This window comes from Vidua macroura, chromosome 2 (genome assembly GCF_024509145.1).
Source record: "Vidua macroura isolate BioBank_ID:100142 chromosome 2, ASM2450914v1, whole genome shotgun sequence".
NCBI lineage: Eukaryota > Metazoa > Chordata > Aves > Passeriformes > Viduidae > Vidua > Vidua macroura.
In genome coordinates this window covers 61,631,828-61,639,243 of record NC_071572.1, presented here as the reverse complement: position 1 = coordinate 61,639,243, position 7,416 = coordinate 61,631,828, and positions in this window count along the sequence as shown.

Genomic DNA, 7,416 nt, shown 5'->3' with positions numbered 1-7,416 from the left:
CAGGTATCTGTAACCCCATTGGCCCAAGTCCTGTCCCAGCCCACCTTGAAGCCCCCTGATAAGGTGTGGCCGAGGGACCGGACGCTCTCTCTTGGACCCTCCTGCTGGGACGCCCACCTGGCACTCTCTCTCTCTCTCCCTCTCTCTCCCCCCCGCTCTCCCCGGGCCTGCCACGAGTTGCGGCTAGCAACTCTAAGCAGGGCCCTTCATCCTTTACAATAAACCATATGCTCTAAAGACCGGGCTTCAGAGATCCTTCACCACCACCCATCCAAACCGTCCTGGAGTCCAGCACTCCCCGCACACAACACAGTCATCAGTTTTAAGAAGAAAATTGGAACTTCATAATTTAGATCTGGGTTTTTTTTGGAAGACTTGCCAGGCACCAATTGCTCCCATCTGCTCTAAGACTGCCCATTGTGTACTGTCAGTGTAGACAGCTTCACTTGTTTCTGTGGGTTTTGTGACCCCTGAGTGGGTTTGGAATAAATCAAAACTTGCACAAGAGCTGTGTGCCAGATCAGATAACCTAATGAGAGCTCCCAAGTCTTCCTGTGAGCTTTACCTATCCTTAACCTCAGGGAAACTTCCTAAGGTGGCCCCATAAAACACTGCTGCTTTTGCTTCCTAACAATCAGCAGACATAAGCTAAGGGGGCCCAAATGCAATGTGTGGATGGGGGATGCATATTTTTAGCTTGGCTGATAGAAAAGCTAAATTAATGTTTCTGACTGTCTGCCACCATTTTTCTGTAGGAATGTGGATGTCCCAGATTCTATCACAAGTTAATGAAGCTCTGTAAGAAAGAAAAATACTCAAAGGTCAAGATAGCCTCTCAGTATGTGCAATTTTCTCCATGGTAACTATAATGGAATGGTTCGTGTAGTAATGTCATCCAAGTGATGCTGGGAGTACATATGACAATAGACAATTTTAAAAACAAGTCTATCCGTATTTAAGAAACAGAGTAATCTTCTAGAGAGTGTATCTACTACTTCATAACACTAAAACAAAACAAAAATTATTAAAACATAAAGAAAATCTAACCCTGTGCGACTAGTAAGCAAAGGTACAGCTTTTTACAGAAAAGGATCAGCTAGCAAAAAAAAAACTATTTAGAAAAAGAAATGTGAGAATTCTAGGGAGATTGGTTTTCTATATCTTGTTAAAAAAATCAGAATTGATTTTGAATAGTTTCTCTTCCCCAGATCTGGGCAAATTGCAGCTCTCTGGAGGCCCGTAATCATGTTTGTTTTCTGTTCTTTGGGACATAAGTGATATTTAAGTGCAATAACTGTTTTTTCTGGCTCTGGAAAGCTGTACTTGCTGGGACAGTCCTTTGGGTGAGGCGTTTTATAAGGATTAGAATAGTAAATGCAGTGAGAAAATTTCCACACTGCAGTCCTCCTCAGCTCAGATCCCAGGTGCACACGGCCAAACACAGGGTTGGCTGCTGTGAGGGTTTGATACTGGCTAGAAGGTAGGCACCCACAAAAAACCATTCACTCATTCTTGTCTAGTGCAGCTGAGCAGAGGAGGGGGAAAGAAAAAAATCTAAAAGACTCATGGGTTGAGATAAAGATTAGGAGAAAACACTCTAAGGGCAAAACAGGCTTAAAACTTAAAAGGTAGAAAGAAAATTTTATTAGTAGAATTAAAAGAGGATAATAAGAACTAACATAAACCTTTAACCTTTATAACACCTTTCCCTCCTGCCTTCCAGCCTTTCTTTCTTTCTTTCCTACCAACAGCACAGGGAGACAAAACATGGGGTTTTTAGTCGGTTGTCACTTCTAAAAATCTTTCCTCAGTTCACTTATGGAGAGGAGCCTCTTCTGCTATGCCATGGGTTCTTTGTCACAGGAGACGGTTCTCTGTGAACTTCTCCAATGTGGTTCTAATTTTGACGAGTAGCAGTCCTGTCAAACCTGCTGCAATGTGAGTCCGTCCCATGATCAAAGCAGTCTTCCCACAACTGTTTGCATGGGTCATTTAGGTCAGTGTAGTCTTTTAAGGAAGAGCTGTTCTAGAACGGAAGCAAGGGTCCTCTTCCTCTATCCTTACAAGCAAGGGTCTTCTCTCTCAGTTCAAGTGTCTCACTAGATTACAACTTCTCAACATCCACCTGCTCCAGTGCAAGTGCCTTTTTCTTACAGGTTGCAGGTAGACCTCTACGTCCCCCTGTGCACTTCATGAATTACAGGGAAACAGTTTGTTGCATTACAGTTATCACCACAGCTTGCAGAAGAATTTCAGCTCCAACGCTCAGAGCACCTCCTCTTCCCCCTCCCTCCTTTACACTGCCCTTAGTGTCACCACATTGTTCTCCTCACGTCTTCACCTTTTTCTTTTCTCTGACTTGGGAGAGAATTGGTATCTGTAGGTTTCTTTGTTCTCAAGTTCTATCAATTGAAAAGTTTTTATAGAGTTTTGCAGCCCTGAAATGTTGAGCCTGTCTGGGCTCTGCATCAGGGAACTGCTCGCCATGCCTTCACTGTTCGTCACGTGGTCCCCACTGGCACCACAGGCCGTGCCAGCTGCCCTTGCCTTTCTGTCTGCAGCACGGCTGGTTAAAAGCAGCTAAATAAATAAACTTCATTGCGAGTCATGCTGAGATGGCAGCAGCTGCACAATCGTGCTGTCTCGGCTGAGGTGCTCCTGCTGCGTTGCTCTGGCCACACGGCCGCTCTCGGCACTGGGATGAGCTGGAATGGGCTCCCCACCAGCCATGCCAGAAGGCCTCCCAGAGGCCTCCTCCCCACCCCTTGGAGGAAGAAAGAGGGCTTGCACATGTTTTTTTGTTCTTAACTATGTGATCACAGAGGCAGTGCTAACTTCTCTGATTGGACCAGCCAATATGTCCATTGTCAGAGCCCTCAGGGATTGGCTCTGCTGGACATAATAGAAGTTTCAAGGAGCTTCTCTCTCAGAAGCAGCCTCTGTGGCTTTTATCTCCGCCCCCACTAAAAGCCAGGTTGTGTTAAACTAACACAGCTGTTCTTTCCATACTTACACTGATCTCCTAGGTGGAATTTGAGTAAAATTCCTTTCCTTCCTTGTCTACCCTCCTTCATTTCTGCAATCCATGCAAGAGGGATTATCCTGAATGGCTCACCTGCTGTTCTCCTGACTTCACAGACATCTCTCTTTGATGTTTCTTTCATCAACCCTGACTTTAGCTAAGGAAGAAGGGGAGAAGTAGTAGTTCAGGATTTAGTCTTCAGTTTTCCTTTACTCTCTACAGTGATGGATGAGGGTTTCTAATGGTTGTCTTTCAGTGATTTTAACAGACCTGGTCTCACAGTAATTCATGCCATGGAATTTAACATTCTTGCCCCCACATATCTTAAGACAGTTCTATGATGGAAAGAGGTTAATTCTGGATGCAACAGCCTGTATGCTGTTATGTCTGCTACCCTCAAATGCTCTCTGCTTAGACAAATATGAAACAATGAAAATACTCTTTTCTATTATTTTTAATTTTCTTCCTTCTGGTCCATTTACCAAGTACCTCAGAAGGTGCTTATACCAGAAAATGGTCAGGACAAGCAGAATCATTTTTTTCTGTGCAGCAGAAAACTGGGACTCAACCTCTTGCCACCACTAACATTTATACTTGTTTCATTTGATATGAAAACTAACATTAGACCCTGTAATGACCTGCCCTGAAGGGAAAGACAGCACCCTACCTTTCCTTGTTTACCTAGAAATCTGGTTTCTTGCTTCAGATACCACAAGGGATCAGAGGACACCTATGATCTGGCCTGAAATTTTTTATGCACACAAATGTTGGATTTTCTTTTTCTGACACTTTGATGTTAGGGAGGAAGGCAGCAGCTCTGTTCTCCTGCACTGCAGAGTGGTGGGTGCCAGCTCTTGCACTGGGACCTTCCTTGTGTTACCTGTTCACTGCTTTGAGCTCCTGAGATCAGCCCTGTAGCTTCAGTTGCTTCCAATCCTCTGTGTTTGAAGGGCTGAGACAGGTACTTTCTGCTGTGGTTCATGGTAGCTTTGCTTCCTGCTCAGTTTTTGTCCATAGCTGTAGCAGGACACTCACATGAGTTGAGGATCTTCAGTCCTGGATCTAGACCCAAAGGATGTCAGACCCAGCATACAGATCAGGCGAACAAATCTCAGTCTTAGCCTTAATTGATCCTTGTGGATATTTTTTGCAGCAGTTGGAAAGGAGGCTTGCAGAAGACAGAAAATAAGTGTATGACAGCAGATGAAAGGAATTTGTATTCTTGGCGATGCTCATAGCAAGGTCACTGGGTCCCTACTCTGTGGATGGGAGGGCTTCCTTCCCAATCAAGGAGTGAATAAGCCAATGATGATGATGTGGTGATTTATCCAATGCCCATGTAACTATGATGTGCACAAATTCTGAGATGTGATTAATCTTTCTCCCATGAGTCTCAATGGAGCCTTTTGGTTCCTGGCTCAGATCCAATATGCCACTGTAGTTGTCTGCAGTAGGTGGAATGAATCCCACACCAGAGCTGGGTTCCAGGAAGAAGATGACAGGGTCACGTTTAAGAGGCTTGATTACATGCCATATGACAAACAATACTTTATTTTACATTGGATTAGTTGCCTCCTGAAGGAAGAAGGAACTCTGGGGAAAGACAAGCATGTTTTGAAATACTGTATCTGTCAGAAAAAACTCTGGTTACAAGTAGAAAATGAAGAAAAATTAAATTCAAAAGAAACAAGTTATTTTGAGAAAGTCTAAAGAAGTCAATTAGTTTAATCATTTGTTTGGGACAGCCAAGTAGAAGCAAGCCTTGCAGATAAGGTAGCTTATTAGTCGGTTGCAAGGAGGGATTGGGACCTGTGGCAATTGGAGAGTCACCAGAACAAAAGAAGTTCAGCTCCCTGACTTGGCTTTATGTGGCCAGGACTCGAGGCAGAGATGGGGCAGAGGACAACTTTCATCCTTGTAGGGAATTCCTCTGAGTCCATAGAGGCAGGAGGTAACAGAGATATTGTTAATAAGAATCTTGTTCTGCTTCTGTTTGGAATATAACTTTTTGGATTATAAGGCTTCTGACTGACACCAGAGTAATGAAAAAGCATAAGCTTAGAGAAAAGACTCAACTCGAAAATGGATAAATATAGTAAAATGTTTTTTGTGTTCTTTAATTTAACAAAGGAGAGTTGTTCTGGCTAAAAATGCTAGTAAAAATCATACCTCACCTGGTAGTGCTTCTGTAAACTGCTCAGAGTTAAGATGTTTAGCCCTGAAATTTCAACAGTTTTGTGGGATTTTCTCTCTGGACACATAACACTGCAGCAAAAAGAGCAAAGGTTGAGCAATTAAGCATATAAGTCTCTGTGAGGGTTTTGGCTTGTTTTTAAGCAATGAAAATCACTTTTAGCTGGTGGCATGTCAACCTGTCTTACAGAGACACACCTACTCTTCCCTAAAGTGATCAGGCTTTGTTCACGCATCATCACGATGCCACGATGAGTTCATTGGCATCTCAAAACAGGTGCCATGACTTCTTCTAGTACAGCAAGACAACTAAGCAATACCAAAAAACACCCAAAATATCACCTAAAAATAAAAAGAGGAAATTAATTTGAAGGCCATTGAGTGTAAAGGGGTTGTGCCTGTGCTCTGATGTGCTTAAGTGAAGTTAGGAGGAGAGTTCTGCAGGCTGGACTCCAGCTGGGGCCTGAGGGAAGCATGAGGGGTCCCTTTGGCAGGGAAGAAAGGCACAGCTTGTGCTTAATCCTTGCCATTTCTTGCCATCTAGTGGCCTGCCAAAGCACCAGTCCTAGGCCTCACAGCTCACGTCTTTAAAATCCTCATCAGAAGGGAAGGAGGGTGCTGCATGCCCAGGAAAAGAACACTGAGAGGCGGATTCTCCCCTGCACAGCCAAGTCATCTCCATCCTCCCTGCCTGCTCTCCTCTGCCCGTTCTTCTTTCTTCCCTTCAGAGGATGGCCAGGTGGCAGAGGCTTTGGTCACTCATTTGACCTTGTCTAGGATGGAGAGGGCTTTAAAGTTTTACCTTTGGTGTTTACTGAATAACTAATTTGGGCTTTGGCCAACACTGGAGTGGAGGATTATGGAAGCACGGCAGGGGGTTTTTCGGTTCTTGGTGTTAGTGGGCTGGGTGGAATAACACCCTCCAGGCTTGAACACCTTGATGCTGTCAGCCTGACTATGGGTGTGCTACCAGCCATTCCCCCATAGCAACAGACAGATAAAATTCTGGCATACACTGGGCAAAAAATTTCCTGGTGTAGGCTACCCCCCCGTGTGGCCTTCCTTGGTATTTGACATCTATCTCTTCTGTAGCCTCCACTGTTTTCGTGAGATTTTGCAATCGCTTAACTATTTGGGAATAACTGTTAGATTAGGAAGGTGAACTTGGATGTTGACATTTGTTACAAGAGCAAATGCAGGTGAGTGCATTGGTCTGACAGTTCACTAAATCCCCCATCTGTGGGAACTGCACGAGTTGTTTTATCTGTACACTTTTGGTACATTGAAAATATTTCAAGTTAAAACTCCAGAGTATACTTTTTTCTGCAAGCAGATTCAAGTTATCAGGTTTTATTTAGATAAAACATTTCCCAGAGGAAATAGGATGCTTTGACACATTTGTCCAAAAATTCCCTGCAAGTAGAAAATGAAAGGGAATAGTATGCTTTGAAAGTCTGGTACTTTCCACCTTATCTTCTACAGTAATCAGATAAAGTAAAAAACAGGAGATTACTTTGTCTTTTTTATTTAGAACCTTTCCCATCCCCCATACAGAGAAAATTGAGTGTATCTAACAGCAGTGGAGTGGTAATTTCTCTGCCTGTGTCAGAGTGCAGTAGGGCCAGGGTTGGTTCAGAGCAGCAGAGTGAGTCCAGCACCCAGGCAGAGTGAGTCCTACCTCCCAGCCAGGAGCAGGGCAGGCAGCAGACACTGGGGGGCACCTCTCTGGGGATGGGGACAAAGCATCAGCCTTCAAATGGGATCTGCTATCTATCTGTTCAAGCCACAGATGACTGACATGTTCTTGGGGACATGGAGAGGATGTTCATTATTATGGACAGAATGATGGCTTACCGGCTGTGATCCCAGCAGCAGACAGTCTTTATGGGTTAGGTGCTATGCTGCTCACACATTTTTTTGCAAAGAAGTGCTCTGTCTACTGACAGTGGTTGTATTGGACCAAGAGGACAAGAGCTGTCTCCCTTTCACCTACCATGTGGCTGAGGTGACTGTGGCTGCTGTAGTGTCCAGTCAGGCAGTGTAGACTCCCCAGCATTCATGAGCTTCTGTAAACTGCTCAGAGTTAAGATGTTTAGCCCTGACATTTCAACAGTTTTGTGGGATTTTCTCTCTGGACACATAACACTGCAGCAAAAAGAGCAAAAGGTTGAGCAATTAAGCATATAAGTCTCTAAGTGAGG